Source organism: Artibeus jamaicensis, unplaced genomic scaffold (assembly GCF_021234435.1).
Source record: "Artibeus jamaicensis isolate MK-2021 breed Jamaican fruit bat unplaced genomic scaffold, CSHL_Jam_final contig_233, whole genome shotgun sequence".
NCBI lineage: Eukaryota > Metazoa > Chordata > Mammalia > Chiroptera > Phyllostomidae > Artibeus > Artibeus jamaicensis.
This window is the reverse complement of record NW_026521486.1, coordinates 43,350,883-43,368,742: the sequence shown is the minus strand read 5'-3', so window position 1 is coordinate 43,368,742 and position 17,860 is coordinate 43,350,883. Positions and strand designations below refer to the sequence as shown.

The 17,860-nt window shown below is 45.4% G+C and overlaps 1 protein-coding gene across 5 annotated transcripts in view; it reads left to right on the top strand.

The window, feature by feature from the left end:
- Positions 1–17,860, top strand: part of PRICKLE1 (prickle planar cell polarity protein 1) — a 100,439-nt gene that overhangs the window by 66,255 nt on the left and 16,324 nt on the right. The window contains exon 1 of one of the 5 annotated variants that reach the window (XM_037126696.2): positions 14,404–14,507. The exons of 2 other annotated variants lie outside the window; for them this stretch is intronic. The gene's annotated coding sequence lies outside the window, so the exon portion shown is untranslated. Of the gene's footprint in view, positions 1–14,403; positions 14,508–14,628; positions 14,733–14,843; positions 14,919–17,860 lie in introns of those variants that run through there. 2 more of the 5 variants (XM_037126697.2, XM_053661869.1) reach the window with 2 other exon arrangements.

The following is a 17,860-nucleotide window of genomic DNA, read 5'->3' as shown; positions in this document are numbered from 1 at the left end:
TCTAGGTGATTGCAGTCAGCTCAGCAGTAATTGCTTTTTAAAATTTTTTAAAAACATTTTCCTGTAATAATCCTTGATAGAATTTATTAGTATATTAATATCAAGTTATTTTATTTATTTTTAAGATTTTGTTTATTTTTAGAGAGACGGGAAGGGAGAGAGAAAGAGAGGGAGAGAAACATCAGTGTGTGGTTGCCTCTCATGCGCCCCCTACTGGGAACCTGGCCCACAACCTAGGCATGAGCCCTGACTGGGAATTGAACCAGCAACAACCCCTTGGTTTGCAGGCTGGTGCGCAATCCACTGAGCTGCACCAGCCAGGGCAGCAGTAATTGCTTTTGATTACCATTAATATAGAAAACCTAATTTCCATCTACATCTAATAGCAAATACTCTTGCCCCATTCTAGAAACTGAATTTTGAAAATCTATTCAAAAGACATTTTTGGAGTATCTGTGAAGGACAGAACAATTCCATCTTCCCTGGGAATTACTGGCCTGCAGCCCATGAAACACACACAGCCCAACTCCAAATCCATCTATCTTCACAGAAACATGGTGAAGGGGTGGCCCACCGGCAGTCCTGTTAGGTTCTAACCACCAGACTGGGAGAGAGGTGGCTGTTTTTGCAATGTCACGGACTGAGGAGCTACAAAGTCCTGTCTGCAAGGAGACAAGTGTTGAGTGTTAGCCAGAAGGAAGCTGAAACGGAAGCAGAGGGGAATGCTGCCTGGACTTCTGAGGGCTTCCTGGTCTGAATCGAAGTCACTTTCCGAAGCTCAGCTACATTCCTGCCCTGCGTTGCCTGAGACGGCTCTCATTTTTCCAGTACATTATCCCTCCCCACCCTTTGTCTCCTTAAACTAGTTTGGCTTCTCTTACTGACTTCTCTTGGTCCTAATACAGACCCCTTTCGGTATTTTCAATACAGCCAGGTGTGCATCAGAAAGCTCCCTCATGTCCCTGCCACACTTGGGTGCCTCCAAAAGAGAGAAGCAACCCATCTGTGGAGCCCGTTTCTGAGTGAGTCTCATTCCATTCAGATTCTCTGCCCACTAAGTGTGCTCTTTTTGGAGGCAGGTGCCCCTTTGTCGCCCACCAGAATATCCTCCTTCAAGACACTAGAATTCTAACTGAGCAGCGGCCCTGTGCTGCGCTCGCCAGCGTTCCCTGGACAAGGACTCCTCGCCTGGCGCCACTGCCCAGGGTGCCTGCCCAGGAGGGGCGCCTCTGAGCTGACTCGGGCTCCTTGGCAGAATCTGCCTCCGACTGTTCCCATCCCCTACTTTTGAAATACCCTCCTACTTCCGTGGGACCCCACTTGCCTTCACATCTCATTTCCCTTTTCAATGAACAGTCAGGAGAATTGACACTTTAGTGTGATTGTTACGTAGAACTTTTAAGATCCGTGTATGATTTTCGTGAAGAAGTGTGTTTTTGTTTTTGCAACAGACTCAAAGTTAAAATAGATGTTTGTCTAAGCTTCTTTTTGCCAAGATCCCTTTTGTCACGTGATTAAATATTGGAACCGCCTTTTGAATGATACTCAGATTGATGCTGGAAGGGTCAAATTTGTGGACATTGTAGAAATCTCACATTTGACCTCGTCTTCACCCATTTATTGAGTTGAATTAAGGTGTGAGGATAAATCAGAGATTCCCACAGCCGAGAATTACCCCAGCAGCTGGGGATACTCTGATGTGTCTTGATTTTTTAAAAAATTTTAAAGATTGATTTCAGAGAGAGAGAGAGACAGAGGAAGGGAGAAAAACATCACTTTGTTGTTTCACTTATTTATGAATTTATTGGTTGCTTTTTTAAAAAAAGATTTTATTTATTTATTTTTAGACAGAGGGGGAGGGAGGGAGGGAGAAAGAGTGGGAGAGAAATATCAATGTGTGGCTGCCTCCCACGTGCCCCCAATGGCGACCTGGTCTGCAACCCAGGCACGTGCCCCAACTAGGATTCAAACTGGTGACCCTTTGGTTCACAGGCCAGTACTCAATCTACTGAGCCACACCAGCCAGGACTATTGGTTGCTTTAAAAAAAAAAAAAAGATTTTATGTTTTAGAGAGACAGGAAGAGGGGAGAAAGAGATGGAGGGACATGTTAATTGACCAGTTGCCTCTCGCATGTCCCTGTTCCCAGCCCAGGAGCTGGCCTGCAACCCAGACATATGCCCTGACTGGGGATCAAACCAGCAACCCTTTGGTTCATAGGCTGACACTCAGTCCACTGAGCCACACCGCCAGGGCTGGTTACTTGGAGTCTGTGCCCTGACTGGAAATCAAACCTGCAGCCTTGGTGTATCTGGACGGTGCTCTAATCAACTGAGCTACCCAGCCAGGGCTGATGTATGTGGATTTGGGGTGAAGAAAACAGTAATAATACAACAATAAAATGGAGTTCCTATCGCCCTCATTCCCATTGCCTATGACTACAAGACCCAGAAGAAAAGTAGCTTGCATAATTTCTGTTACTTTTTAAATTTTTTGGTTGTATAGCGCTTTCCTTAGAACATATGTTGAAGCCAGAGGCTCTTAATTGTTCTGTGTGTATGGGTTACACTGAAGAGCTCGAAATAGAACATCTCTAGTGATGGTTCTGTAAGATCTGCGTTGTGATCGTCTATTTTGGGAAAATTCCAGGGATTTTAGTGTGTCTTAATTTCTTTATTACCCAGCACTCCAAAGAATCTATCCCCTGGTGTAAAATGAGTGTGAGGGAAGTCTGGACATGCTCATCCCCGGTGGGGGTCACTAAGCCCCAGACTTTACTGGATAAGGAACAGGTGTGAAGCATTGTCTAAAGACTCTTCTCTTTGACAGCTGAATTGAGCCATAAAATTTTTGAATAATTTATGCAAGTCTGTGGGAGCCCAGATACAGGTTGTTAATCCAGGGTTCACAATGCACTATTGTCGATTCCACAACAAAATCCTTAAAGTTAATTTTTGATTGTGTTTCTTATCTTTGGCCTAGGTGAAAATATTCAGATTGCCTTGTAAGTCAAAATGAATTATGTAAATGATTATCCATGGTCTTAACCTCTTCTCTTTTAAGTTAAATCAGCGTCTATCATATATGTTTCTGTTCATATTTTAGAATATTACAAGATAACCGTAAGAAACCTTTACAACATCTTTAATTCCATTTAATGGCTAAGTTTGCATACTCCTTGTAAGCTGGAATTTTTCCTTGTCCTTAAAAAAAAAAGGGGGGGCAAAGCAAAGCAACATGTGGTTTGTTACATTCATTGCTCTTCGTAGCCTGTTTTGCATTAGGAGGCTTGGAAACCTAAGACTGAAAGCGCCATAGAGAAAGCCTTACGGCAAAGGAAAGAAATAGAGAAAAGAGACATCTGAAACTTGGCCCTCTTTCCCCATCTGCCCTCAGAATACATTCCAGTCTAAAATGTGGGTCCCTGGTAGCTAGAAGTGCAAAAGAGCAAAAAAAAAGAAAGAAATAACTTTTAAAAATCATACCTATGGAGTACCTTGGTTTAAGTAGCCCCTGTATGGGGATTCGTTTCCCCTTTAAGAATATGTAAAATGTGAAACCATCTGGAAGAAAACAGAACTGTAAATGCCCATTCATTCCCCAGCTGTTCTGTCAATTTACTGTCCATTCCTCACCCACTGCAAAGGAGAATCACCACCAGGAGCCCAGCCAGGGAGGGTCCAGCTGCCGTACCTGCTGGCGGGCTTCTTGGAGTAACAGGGCAGGGACGCCAGCTCGTTTTCTCCTAATTTCTCCTCATAATGGCACCAGTGATGGTGGCAGAAATATTTTCCTCACCATGCACAGAAGGTGAGCAGTCATCTGGAATTGTTTTTTCCCCTTATAATTCTGCTACAAATTAAATTTATTGTCACATAGCATCAGCATAATAATGCCTAGGTGTTCCTACCATAGGTGTTCAAGGTTCCCACATATTTATGTATGTGATCGTGATGTTTATTCTCCCTAAGAACAATTTTAATTAGGCATAAGAAACAGAGTGACTAGCATTTTATTTTGTAGATTTTAATTGGGGTGGGGGAGAAGGCTGCACTTCATGAAAAGTATTCTTAGGGATTTAGACTCTTGAATGTTTGAGAAAGTCATTTCGAAGAGGTTTGGAAAGACAAGATGGTCATAACTGTTGCTTGTGTAGGAATTTGCCCTCCTCTTTCATCTTTTGGGTGGTGGCTCCATTTGAAGATGTTGTCTAACCATATCTATCTTTGGATTCTTTCAAAAACTTTTTACTCTTCAGAACCTGAAAATACGGTATGTCCTAAAACTGTTTTCTAATGATATTTTTAGTCTTTGTGAAATTGCTCCCCCATCCCAAACCTACTTTTCCAAAAGGTAGAGAAAACATTTCAGAGCTTTCTGGACTCTTGTCAGAATCTATTGACAGAGAAACTAAAAATGTCAGAAGTGGTTAATAATGGAAATGTGGTTTGGGTCTATTATGTAATCAACAACACAGTTGGCAGTCTTAGATTTGAACTAGGGTGTGTGTTACATAAAAATGTTTCCCCTTCAGTAGGAAGCAGATTGTCTGCATGAGCCTATATGACATACCGTGAGCCTACTGTTGCTTGAGCTCATCTGCAAGAAATTTTTGTTAGGGGACATAGTGACCATTAAAATTGCTCACAAATGCTGCCAGACAGATTATTAATTCTATTCTCTTCGTTTTTCATTTGCTGCAACTGCACTGAAGGACCACAGTAAAAAAAGAAAAAGAAATCATAATGTATTATGGTTCAGGGAGTTGAACTGTAATCCATTTTGTCTGACAAGTTTATTAATGGCTGCATTACTTCGGTGCCTCTTGCCTTCAGGACGTCATGTGAGGTGAGCTCGGTAGAGTGGGTTGCTCACAAACTGTAAACGGAACCGTTCTCATGATTGGCCCTTTGTCCAGCATAATACGCCTTTAAGTTGAGGGGGTGATGGTTGGGCTGCTAAACCCTCCCTAGAGTGATGCCCATGTTGGAGTAGGAGCTGAGTACACCCCGACACTGGTAATGACTTAGTGGACGACAGAGCAACTGTTGTATACAGATGATCCTCACATACAGGCTGGTTTTGTTGTGTTGAACAAGAAAATGTTTTTGTATCTATAGAAATTGAAGTGGTTCAATGAGCTTCTTTAAAATTCAGGATCTCATCTGTCTGAGGGTCCCCAGGGGTGGGGGTGGGGGGGACCCAGCTCGTTCCAGCTGTACCACTCTGTTGTCCCAGAGAACAAAATACATACAGGATTTAGCACAATGCCTAGAATACAAGTACTTCATAAATTTATATCTGCTATAATAATAATAATAAGGGAGGTTCATCTGGTGTTATTGTGTTCTTAATATAACACCGAAGCACACTATATGTCCAGAAAGACACACAATTCTAATACATACTTGACTCATCATTCTGTGCTGATTGCACCATTGCCATTAAGTCACTGAATGTGCCTTGACATTCGAAAGGCCCTTCACCAGGTGCTCAATGGAATGGCCTGCAACACTGCTTTCTTTCCCCGAAGGGTGCAAAGAATGTTCTCCAGATCCACTCAGACAAAGAACTTCACCATGACCATTGTCAGAGAAAGCACACCCAGGTGTTCCTTGGAAAACCCTCGCTTTCCTCCCTCTCTATACCAGCCACTTCCCTCAACTGCCTAGAGATTCTGTTTTGTCTCTGACTAACCTAACTTCCAATGTCACTCTCCCACATACTCTGTGGCTGATGTTATACATCTCCTATCACTTTACATTAATGTTTGCCTTGAAAATCAGTCTTCAGTGTGGTCTACAACGGGCTTAAGGACTTGGTTGTGCCTCAAAGGTTTGGATTATAGTGGTTAAACAGGTGTTGGATCAGACAGTCTTGCATATGAAACTGTTACAGCCACTTCAGAGTGTGGAACGTATGTAACTGACCAGGAAAGAGTCCACTCCTGTGGTCTTGGCCTCTGCACCTTATCAAAATTAACCGTAGTTTGCCAGAGCCTGCTTCATCAAGTCATCTGTATTATGCACAGGACTGTGACTAAGAGAAGGGGGCGGTTACTGCTCTCAAGAAGCAGCCAGTCTGGAGAAGCGGTGAATGTACCAAAATCAGGAGCTGAGTGCTCAGGAAGGGGTGTCGTGTTGGTTGTGGGCTGTCAGCCCGCCACCCCGCGGCACGGTTTTTGCCCAGAAGAGCTGGGGACTGAACTCTTCAGGACGGCTTTGCAGAAGGACAGCGGGGTCCTCCGGGAAAGCTCCCTGAACGAGCTAGAAACACAAGAAGGTCCATTTCTTGAAAACGTATCTCTTCTATACACTTGCATTAACCGAAATAGATGAGTGTAGCCCATCCTTCTTGGTACAGCTGCTGAGTTTAAGGGTCGAGCCCTTGGGTTATCCCAAAGTTATGTGCACATGGGAAGAGAATCCCATTCACTCCAGTTAGTAGCCTTTCTGGTTGAAAAAGAAACTAAGCAGTCATTTCTGTGGAAGGACCAGCCTGAGTGAGATGCGAGTCCCGGATGGAGGGCCCTGGCACAGCGCAAGTGCAGCGGAGAAGCCCTTCTTCTAGGGCTTCAGGAGACATGTCCTGGACCCACCTGAAGCAAGTTCTTTTTTTAAGATTTTATTTATTTATCTTTAGAGGGGAAGGGAAGCAGAGAAGAAGTATCAATGCATGGTTGCCTCTCGTGGGTCCCCTGGTGAGAACTGGCCTGCAACCCAGGCATGTGCCCTGACTGGGAATTGAACAGTGATCCTCTGGTTCGCAGGCCCGCGCTCAATCCACTGAGCTACACCAGCCAGGGCCTGAAGTAAGTTTTGAAGTAGGAGTTAGCCAGGCAAATTAAAGTGAGTGGCTAGACAGCTTCAAGTAGATGAAACAACTGAATAAGGCCAAGTGGTCATGGAACAGCATAGTATGGTAGGAAACCACCCATTCCAGAGCCAAAAGTGAGGTATGACAAGTGACGGAGATGAAGATGAGAGATGGATAGGGGCCTTCACTGCAAAGAACCTTAGTTTTATCCTGCAGAGGTGATGGGAGATTGCATGTTCAGACCGGTGGGGGTCAAGTGAAGGAGAAAGAACGTAGAGATACGGAGACCGGAGGAGGAGATGCATTAGGCTTCCCAGGGTGGGGAAGCGGGCGGTTGCAGTCACCGGGGTAGGGAGCAGGGATTCTGCATCAACAGCGAAAAGTTGAAGGGCGCAAAGATCTGATAGGTGACTGAACGAGGGTGGACAAGAAAGAGGGTTCCTCTCGTGAAAGAAACATCTGTGATGGTCAGTTTCTGACTGACCAGGACTAGAGGAGGAAGGAAGATACTGGTGTGGAGGTGGGTCGAGAACATAATTTAGAAATGTGAGCTTTCTAAAGAGAGTTCAAGTTAACCAATTAATTCGAGTTCGTATCAGATCTTATCAGCCAAAAATGACAAGTGACCTAAATGACAAATCTGTTGAGATTGTTTTAATTAAAACTGGAACATCGAATATCAAATTAGTTGACTCACTTTTTTAAAGATCCAAATAAAAATGAAGAAAAAACCCAGAATCGATGGACTGGTAATTATGACGTAAATAAGAGTGCTTGGTTTCTGCAAGGTCTGAGCCAGGTTCTGTGGCAGATCGAGTGGGAACAGAGCAGTGCTCACCACCCGACAGATGTTTACCCAGAATCCACTGTGTACCAGGCCAAGTGCCTAATGCACCAGGCCTGCGTGTCTCCTCCGCACCTGGGATGTAGCACAGAACAGAACAGACAGGATCCCACCTCTGAGCCCTTCTATAATTCAGTGCAAACAAACACAATGTGGAAGAGACTAAAGCTGCAAGCATAAAGGAATAAGGAAATATTAAGACTAGTATCAGAAGACTGTTACTTATCTAGAAGTAGGTGACTCAAGACCAAAAGAACAATTTGAATTCCAAATCCTGGCCCTGACACAATCTAATTAAAGCTTTTAAACCAGTCTCCACAACAAAATCACCTCTTTTACATTGCTTCGGTTGCAGGGATCTCAGATAAGATAAAGAAATGTCATGGAAAGCTTTGCTGACCTTTTCCTTTTGGGCAAGAGGCTTTTGGCTGCCTGAAATAATTCTTCGCTGACACCTCTCAAAGAACACCTTGATTAGTTACAGCCCAGAAACAGTGTTAAAAGCTGGCATGCCTTTGTTGGCTCAGATTTTCCCTTGTGGAGAATTTAAGAAGCATAAGCAAATACCCAGGTGAGCAAAATAGCTCTGAGCACTTAGCTCATGAAGTAAAGCAGCAAGTATTGCATGATTTAAAAATGGAAGACAGAGCAATATTTGTTATTTAATGTTTTATATAAAACACTAATGGCTAGACTGTAGACTCCTACTTAACACACTCACTTTCCCATACCATTTCCATTTCCCTGTGGTAGTTATTCTACGAAGATTATCTTCCAACCTGAAAATCATGCACCTGTTTCTTTTAACACTAGAGGATGTAAAAACTGTGTTTTAAGTACTGATTTTAAATATCAACCAGAAGATAAACTTTGGTAAGTCCTTCAGGTTACCTTGAGTTTGTCTTCCGAAGGTGGTGGAGAAACAAGGTTTCTAGTGAACGCTCCCCTTAGGGCGGAACTGCTGGTCGTCTTTCAGGGACACTGTGGGAATGCTGACTCATTCAGGGATGTGGGCGCCCCGTTGGCCAACCCCTCCACCCCCGGCCGGTTCACACGGGCTTCCGCAAGTCCGGTTTACTCGCCCTCTGACACACGTCTTGTCTTTTCTGCCCTTGACAATGGAAGCAGCTTCTGGGCTCTTCCCACCTGCTGCTCTGCACTGTTCCGCCCACCCTCCCAGGCAGAGCTGTAAGGGCATCACTTTTCTTTGCCTAAACTTCTCTGGCTCCTCACAGCCCCTGGAATAGCTTAGAGGTCCTGGCCTGTGCAGCATTCACAGCCCGGTGCAGCCTGCCGTTGGGCCCCTTCCTCCTACCTCCTTGTCCTCCCATCTCTTTACCGTGGGTTCACTAGGAGCTGCTCACTCTTTTGGTCATCAAACTTTTATTGGCTCTCCCTGGCTGGTGTGGCTCAATGGATTGAGCTCAGGCCTGGGAACCACGCAACCATGGTTTGATTCCCAGTCAGGGCACATGCCTGGGTTGCAGACCAGTTCCCAGCAGGGAACACACAAAAGGCAACCATACATTGATATTTCTCTCCCTCTCTTCTTCCCTTCCCCTCTAAAGATAAATTAATAATTTTTTTTAAAAAGAGACCTAAAAAAAAAAACAACTTTTATTGGCTCGGCTGGGACTAGACCCTGTTCCCTATCCCAACTCCGTTAATTACCCTGATCACCTACTTTTGATCCCTAAGGGTTCCAGCTTAAATGACACACACACCCCCGTCCCCACCCTTTCCTTGAGCCTCATCTCCTAACCAGAATCTTTTGATTGACACGTCCCATTATTCCTATATTAGAATTTTAGCCACACCTCAACTGTAGGATAATCACAGTATTTCATGATTTGTTAGGTATTTGGGAAAATAAATAGAGTATGAAATTTAGAATAGGAAGTCCCTAAGTTAAGGGGAGGGTCTAGGTCTAATAATGCTGTCCTCCAACAAATGCCTTTCGACTCCACCCAACGATCTCTTAATGAATCAGCGGGTGGGTGGGTACGTGAGGATCAGCTGGGATAGCCCCTGCTTTGTTAGGTCCCACTCCATGGAGACTCGAGACTGGTGACACCCCCTTCTCAAGTGCTGTAAATAAAGGTGGCAGAGGTTTCACTCTTGACGTTTGAAACAGGGAGGAAGAGCGCAGGCAGAGGAATTATGTGTGTATGTATCTTCTCATATTAACTAATACTTAAGTCAGGAACGTCACTTTCTGCTTCCAAATTTTTCTTCCTTGTAATAATAAAATATATTGCAGTATATTATTTATTGTTTCTTAACCTATTTACAAGTGTCTTTTTTTATAAAGATTTTATTTATTTATTTTTAGAGAGGGAAAAGAAGGGAGAAAGAGAGGGAGAGAAGCATCAATGGGTAGTTGCCTCTCTTGTGCCCTCTACTGGGGACCTGGCCTGCAACCCAGGCGTGTGCCCTAGAATGGTAATCGAACCGGCCACCTTGTGGTACGCAGGCGGGCACTCAGTTCATAGAACCACACCAGCCAGGGCTCTTTACAAAAGTCTTCTATGGTCATTATGAAAAGAAAAAGGTTATACATGATGTGAAAATACATTTAAAAATAAAAAGTAATGGTTTCCTGTAATCTACCTGCCCCTAGAAAGCATACTAATACTTTACTATATATTCCTCTAAATAGTTTTTCTGCGTATAGTAGACTATACATTATTATAACAACATAATCATACTATATATTTTATATCTTAATAACTCTTGGATATCTTTTTATGTGTAGATCTGTCAATGTTTATTGGAAGATTTATTCTTCATTTCTTACCATTTTGACAGTTTTTCAGTACTATAGTCTTAGAATGTTTATGTTAAGCCACAGATCTCTACAGGAGTTGAAAGTGTTGAAGAACTCAAGGTCAAGATGCTTGAAGGCTAGTTTAAGTATCCATCCATGAAAAGTAACAAACCTCTCCCGGGCTGGGAAGGGTTATATCACAATAGTTGGGGCAGAGGAGTGGGGCAGGCAAAGACGGTTGCCAATTGTTACTGGAAGTTGTAACCCCGAACGCGAGTCAAAGGAAGAGACCTGCTCCCTCTTCTCCCACCGGCTTGGGCTGCAGCCTCCGCTTAGCACAGCTGTGAACACCATCTGATATTAGTGTCATAACCAGCTGCTGAGTGTTCAGAGACTCAGAAAATAATAGAACAGGCAGAGCCTCTGGCAGCGTCTGGTTTCAGGTGGAAGAGCCTGGGGGCCAGCTTGCAGGAATGGCAGGTGGGTGGAGGAGGTAGCTGTGGGCGTGTCTGGGAGAAACCGACCCAGAGCTTCCACAGAGCAGTTTCACTTTCATGTTTCTGTGTTAAGATTACTATTTTAGTTGAGATACGGGTTGTGTTTCCTCCTCATGTACTAACTATTGAGCTGGCCTGTTTCATTTTTTGGAAATGAAAAGCAAAACAACACAACCCTAATACCTTTTGAGAAGTAATTTATCCAGGTGTCACAGAGCTAGTAATTGACAGAAAATAGACATTTAGGTCTCCTACCTCCAAAACCAATGCATCCGGGTACTTTGAAGGGAAGGTTTGCCTCCCTCACAAAGGAGGTTGGAGTCAGGGGGAGGGGACATTGACTGGGAGGACTGAGGTAGTAAATCTAAAGAGGATTGCGTGAAAGAACCAGTACTCTCTAATCACATTGCTTTAAATATAATCAAAGGGGAAAGAAAGTAATTGGAGACCTAGAGAAACTGCAACCTATTATAAAACACCGTAATGCCTGTTAACTCCTGGAAGAGCTGATACCTGTTTGTGGCCCTTCCCTGGGGGTGGGACAGACGCAGATAATGGCAGCTAGAGTTTGCAAATGGTTGGTGACCCACAGGGCAGAGGGCCCAACCTGAAATACAAGAGAAATGTTTAAAATTAACCAGAAAGAAAAAGCATTTTACATAAACTGTCAGTGGTAACAAATTTGGAAACAAGCATGAAGAATTTTTATGATTATTCCTCTGGATTTCATTTCTTTATCTGGACAAGAGGTAGGTGGTGGGCAACTCTAAAAATGTATGATTTTGTGATTTTTAAACAAAATTTAAAAGCCATTTAATTAGAAATTACATCCTACGTACAGGTGTTATTTGCACTTCTTGGTTACCTATCTTTTACATGGTCAGAACCACTAATGTTCAGAACAGCCAGACTGCTGTCTTAGACTGTGCCCTTACCGAAGATGGAAACTGTCGCCCTACTTAACATCATATGTGCCGACTGCCCCCAAACTCAGCAAGATGTCATTCAGCGAACATTAGAGCCCTTTATCTCTCTTTCCTATTAAGAAACTTAATGGCATCCAATCATTCCAATAGATTCTTCCTAGATTGCTGGCCATTAGTTATAAATCCTTCCAAATGCCTGAGACCAAGGGCAACTCTGACTCTTAACACTAGAAACTGGGTCTGCTTTGCACATGAAAAGAACAAGCATGGAGTAGAAAAGACCTCAAGGTCACTGTATACAGATCCCAGGAGAATCAGGGAATAAGCACCAACATTTGCTTTATATTTTGTAGTGCATCTCGTTCTTCCAGACCCAATAGAGCTGGCTGGCATTTGACAAACAGATGCCCTTGGCATTTTTCTGTTTTTCTATCATAGTTACCTCTCACAGAACATTGCAGTTCAGTCTGGATTTAGATTAGAAATGGAGTTCCTTGTATAGGTATGGTGGAGCCGTGAGGGCCTGAGAAGGATGTCCAAAAATCATCCCTTCGTGGAACTCATGTTCATTGAACTTGTATGCTACATGCCTGGCATGATTTTGGGTGCTGAGAATACAGGAGTGAATCTTCAAAGTTCCCACCTTCTAGCAGAGGGGAGAGACGGCAAACATGAACGACAGACATCAAGCAAAGCTAAGGGCTTCGAAGATATTAATACATAGCAACAAGAGGAGGGGGTGATACTTGGGATTGCCTCTCTAAGGAGACGACGGTGGAGCTAGACCAGGATGGGGCGTGGGAAAAGAAGTCCTGTGAATTTGTGGGCTTCCTTTCCCAACCTCCCTTCAAGTGTGATCTGCAAGCAATGAATATTCCACAAAAAGGCTGAAACAAAAAGGTGCTCACAGGGGTCCTTGCTCTCCATCCTGTCAGTTCACCCCTGACAATAACAATGCCCTTCAGAGCAGACGACATAGGCTGTTGCATTCAGATTGAACATTAGTTGGAAGCTTTTAACGGCTTCACCACTAAAAAAGTTACAATAGCAATAAAGGACAGTATCTGTTGAAAATGTAACAGTGTTTATAAGTGACTGGGTTATAGGAAGCACTCTTACAATGGCTGGCATTTAATACTGGGAAGTGTTGCTATGGTTTGTAGTCGGGAGGATTCTGTGGCCTTGGCTACTGCTGTTTCAAAAAGGACCCCACCTGGCTAACAGCATCAGCTGCTGCTCCTTCTTTATCATAATGGCATGATAGTTTCGGGTTTCATTTAAATCAGTAATTGACTGCACATTTGTCCATTAAAGACTGTCAGTTGATGACTTCCCTGAGGAAGCCCAAACAGAATGAAATAGGAAAACGGAAATCTAACCTAGGTATTCATGGTTAATTTCACAGCTTTACAGAGGTCCTTTGAAGTCCCCTCTCCTCCCTCCCACAAATCCCCCCACAACCGGAAGGCTAGAGGAGCTCTATCTTAGAGCTGTTTGGGACCTGTCTTCAAAACTAGAATCTCTATTGGCCAACAGCGAGTCAATTTGAATTTTAAATCCTGTTGTTTAACTCAGTGTTTCCAAACTAGCCTACCAGCAAAGTCACAACTTTTTTTTTGCCTCTGCCACTTTAAAAGAGTAACTAAAAAAAAAAATAAGCGCAGCAACTTCTCAGCTGCCTTGCTTTGCAGCAGAGATAATAGAAATTGGCCAGAGTTATTTACTTGACTGCTATTTATGGCAACCTGTTTGTGTATTTTTAAATCGCATTTACAATGGGCTATTGTTCAGTTCTATACTGCAGAAACATATATGTGGCAAACCACTCCCAAGGAATCCTGATGGTACAAGGATTTCTTTTAACAACAACAAAAAAAAAATTTAAAGTAGGATACTGAAAGAAATTGGCCATTTTAAGCTGCTTTTATTTGCTAGCCTTTTATAAAATGGCAAAACTCTAAAAATATTGCCTCCTTTTTCTCTCCATGCCTTTGGCATTTTATCACCGTGTGATAAGGCGACTATTGCAGAAATTAAAATTTGTAGTTCAAAAGAGATTCAGACCTCTGCTGCAGATATTAATCTATCGTTTCTTTCTGGGCTTGCTTTGAGGTTTTTGCTTTTTCCTTTTCTTGGCCCTTTATGTGGACATCCAATGCCAAGCCTCACTTTCTCTTAGTGTACCTAGACACCGCTCAGAAACAACGTTAGACCTAAGTATGGGGCGCATTCTTGTGTTTGATAATAATATTCACTTAACCTACTTACAAAAACTCTTATGTACTTAGTTAAGTGCATCCTGTGACCTGGCCCCTTTTCTTTTGTTGTTATTTACTGATAAAAATAAATCTCCTGCGCTAAGCAGTAGGAATCACGTGGGAATGCAAGAAGAGTCCTACAGGGCGGGGCGGGGGGATTCATATGTTAATGAGCCCTTGAGAGGGACAACTTGGTTATAAACGTGCCATTTGCTGACATCATTGTTACGGGCAGAGTGAAGATGATGTCTTTAAGAGGTGGCTTTGCATATTCTCCCAGCGTTTTGTGGTCCGTGCGTGCACCTGCGGGAGGGGCGAAGTTTACATAAGCGTCCTTGAGGATTTGCCTCTCGGCTGCTCCACTCTCTAGGGCTCCGGGCAATGGGGCGGTTGGACCGAGGTAGGTGCTGGAGGCGCAAGGCTGGCCGAGTGGGTGAGAGTAGCTTTTCGAGAAACAACGTGCTAGCGGGACCTCGTGGAGACCTGGCAGGTCAGCAGTGACAGTTCCTGGAAAGAGGGCGGCGGCGAGATCAGGTTCGGCTGGCGCCTCCTGCGGACTGGAGCGGGGAACCGAGCTGGGCTGGCATCGCGAGCCGAGCAGCCGGTCCCCTGCGCTTCGCCGAGGGTAGGACTGGCAGGAAGCGAAATGGTTACTTTTTTTTTTTTAAAGCGGGCTCTGGTTACTTTTGAAGATCTCCGGTCCCGGGCGGGCTCCCGAAGCAGAGTGGAGACTATTTCTCTCTCTCTCCGCGGTGGAGGACCCTGGGGTGATGCAGAGCCGGGGTGTGGGGGATGCGGTGGCCTGGACGAGGTGAATCCAACTAGGGGAACAGAGTCAGCGACGCCGGCGGGGACTGAGGGTCTCTGGGGAGCCGGAGGACCCTTTTGCTGGACCCCCCCCACGGTTGGGTGGGGGCTGCAGGGGTGAGGGTCGCTGCGTTGCACCGCAAGTGGGCGAGAGGAAAACTCGCCGGGGTAGAGTGCGTCACGGCGGGGCGGGGGCGACCCCCTCGCCCACCGGGTGGGGCCGGCGCGGTGCCCGGACGGGGGGCGCGGCCCGTGGTGGTTTGGTGGGGCCCTGCGCTCGGTGCTCCCGCCCCACCGTCGCCCCCCTGCTAGGGTCTCCTCCGGAAATGGGTGGGCGAGGCTGACCTGGAGGGCACCCAGCCCTGTTTTCCTTCGGGAGGTATAGCGCGCGGGCCGGCAGCTTCGGCCGGTAGCGGAGCGGGTGGGCGGCGAGTGCGCGCCGAGGTGCTCAGGGATCTGAGGGGCTGCAGGCCGCGCTCGGCCCGGCTGCCCGCGGTCGCAGGTGGGGGCCACAGGGTGGGTGCCGGGGCTGGATGGCAGTCGGGCAGCGGGGACTGAACACCCGGGACTGCAGGGGTGCGCGCCCATGGGGAGGGGGCTTCTCGTTGGAAGTTGGGTTATAGACGTGTGGCCACTCCGTCCCGTCGTCCCGCCGCGGGGCTCGTCTTTTTGGAGGTGACGCTACGTGGAGAGGCGGCGCGAGGCTTTCTTCTGGAGGTTGGTGAGAGGGGTCCGAAAAGGACCCTATCCCGGGGAGTGGGGAACGCTTCTCGGTGAGTCTCGCTTACAACCGCTGGGTCTGGAGCTCGCCCTCTGGGTGCGGGAGGCCAGGGAAACTGAGGGATTGGGGGACAGATGCGCCCCGCGGCCCGGGGGCGCCCCCTGGCGGCTCGAGCAGCTACCGCCACGCGGAGGGCAGGGACTGCGGGGCGCAGGGGGCGCTGACGGCCGCTCCGAGGTGTCTCTTCCAGTTACGGGCGTGGGTCGGCCCAGCGGATCGCCGAATTGTCCCGAAGAAGGGTGACATCCTTTCCCTCCGGCTCCCCTCCCGATCCCCTTTTCAAAAGCTCGGGTTTTCACATTAATCTATGTCAGTATAAACCAGGCTATGTGTGGAATTTGTTTTTACAACTCTAGTCTTGTGACTTCTCAAACACTTTCTTGAAGTGTTTTCTCTGGAAACTCGTTTCAAATGAGTGCTGTAAGTTTCACAAAGAGGAGTGTTGTTCGCGAGCCAACAGGTGACAGGGTGAAACCTGAGTCTCTGTGTACATTGGAGTCAAGTCTAGCTGCCGTTTCCTTGGGCCGCGGTTGAAAATAGAAATCCTGAAAATCAATAAGAGACTGGCTGGAACACGATTTTGAGAAAAGACCTGCGTCCCCCATTATGGAAAATAATGAATTCATTGGAACAGTGCCTTGCGCGGTCCACCGCGCAGCATAGCATGCGTTTTGTATTTTGTCTTTATATACCGCTTTGCAGCCAAATAACCTGACCCCCAAAAGCGTCGCTTTGGCAAAGGACCACGCTTTGTCATCACGTTTCCTCCTTTTGTTCAGCAGTCTGTGGTGCTGTCGTGGAATGTATTTGTGCATGAAACCGGAGTGCTCGGCGGCCCCGCAGAGCCCATATTTCCTCCTGGAAAAATGGATCGCTTCTTGGCAATTGCATGGGACATGATGGGCCACTCAGTTGTTGGAAAATGTACAATTTGGATGGGGCTTTACCTGGAAAATACTGACAATGGCAAAGGGCACGAGGCCTCATGCTGCTAATATGAAGTAGTTTCGTTCAAGGACTGTTTCGGAAGCAGTGTCTTCAGACACCTTCATTATGTTTTTAGTTTTTAGATAAAATATATTTACTTTTTATTACCGTTATCTTCAGAGTTCATGTCAATATAAATCAAACTGGGTTGTGCTCTGGTGGCAGTGACTTTTGTCTTTAGCAGACCACAGACATTGACTGACTGCTCTTTGGGTGTGTGAAGGCTTTAAAGAGATAGCAGTTCAGCATCTCTTTGCTATGAAATTTAAATCTTGATTATAATAATTTCTGCTAACCTACGGCTTTTATAGGTGTCAGAATTACTGGGTTCTTCTATTTTTTAATTTTAAGTTAAGGGCATCATAAACCAGGAAATACTTATATTCATAAGGGTTATATTTTGTGTGTCGAGAAAAATGGAAGTGTTCCCGGTTTCTGTACAACCAAATTAGTCTGCAGTTAAATTTAACTCACCTGCACATTTAGCCAGCAAGAATTAGAGTAACTTGGCTGCATATGTGTGTTCATCCTCTTGTTAACGAGCAGGTGAATAAGTTGTTACGCAGGCTGTGGCCTGCTGGATGGCACTTGGCAGCAGGGGACACCTCGGGAATGTCAGCCCCACTGACGTCCCAAATCAGTATCTGTTCTGGTTTTGGGCGATCGAAGGATTTTCAAGTCCCCTGAGCATGTTCCCACGTGAAATACTGATTCACAGGGACGCGGCTGTGCCATGCTGGTTGGTCATCGCATAGGAACTAGACTGGAATTACATTGGGGAAAACATGAGTAAGTAGGGGTGTGACCTTAGACTTCATTTACAATGGCAGCCACTGAAAATTATTTTGTTTTCTCTTCACGTGATTTTGATTTGATTGGGTGACTTGGTCCAGGAAAATCATGAATACTATAGGAAGTATACCAGAACTGATGGACAGTTACCACCTCAATATGCATCTGATTGAATTGATTCTCCTCAACCCCCTCAAACCCTTACTCTGTCTGATTTGCCTGTGTCCTATTTCCACATTGGTACATAGTCTTTCAATTGCCTAAAACTCCAAACTATCTCTGATGGAGTTTCTCCCTTTCCTATTCCTTTACGTTCTCCCCCCAAGTTACCATGTTCAGGCTCTCTTAGAGACAATGCTAATAGGCCTGTCCTAGGTTTCCTTTCT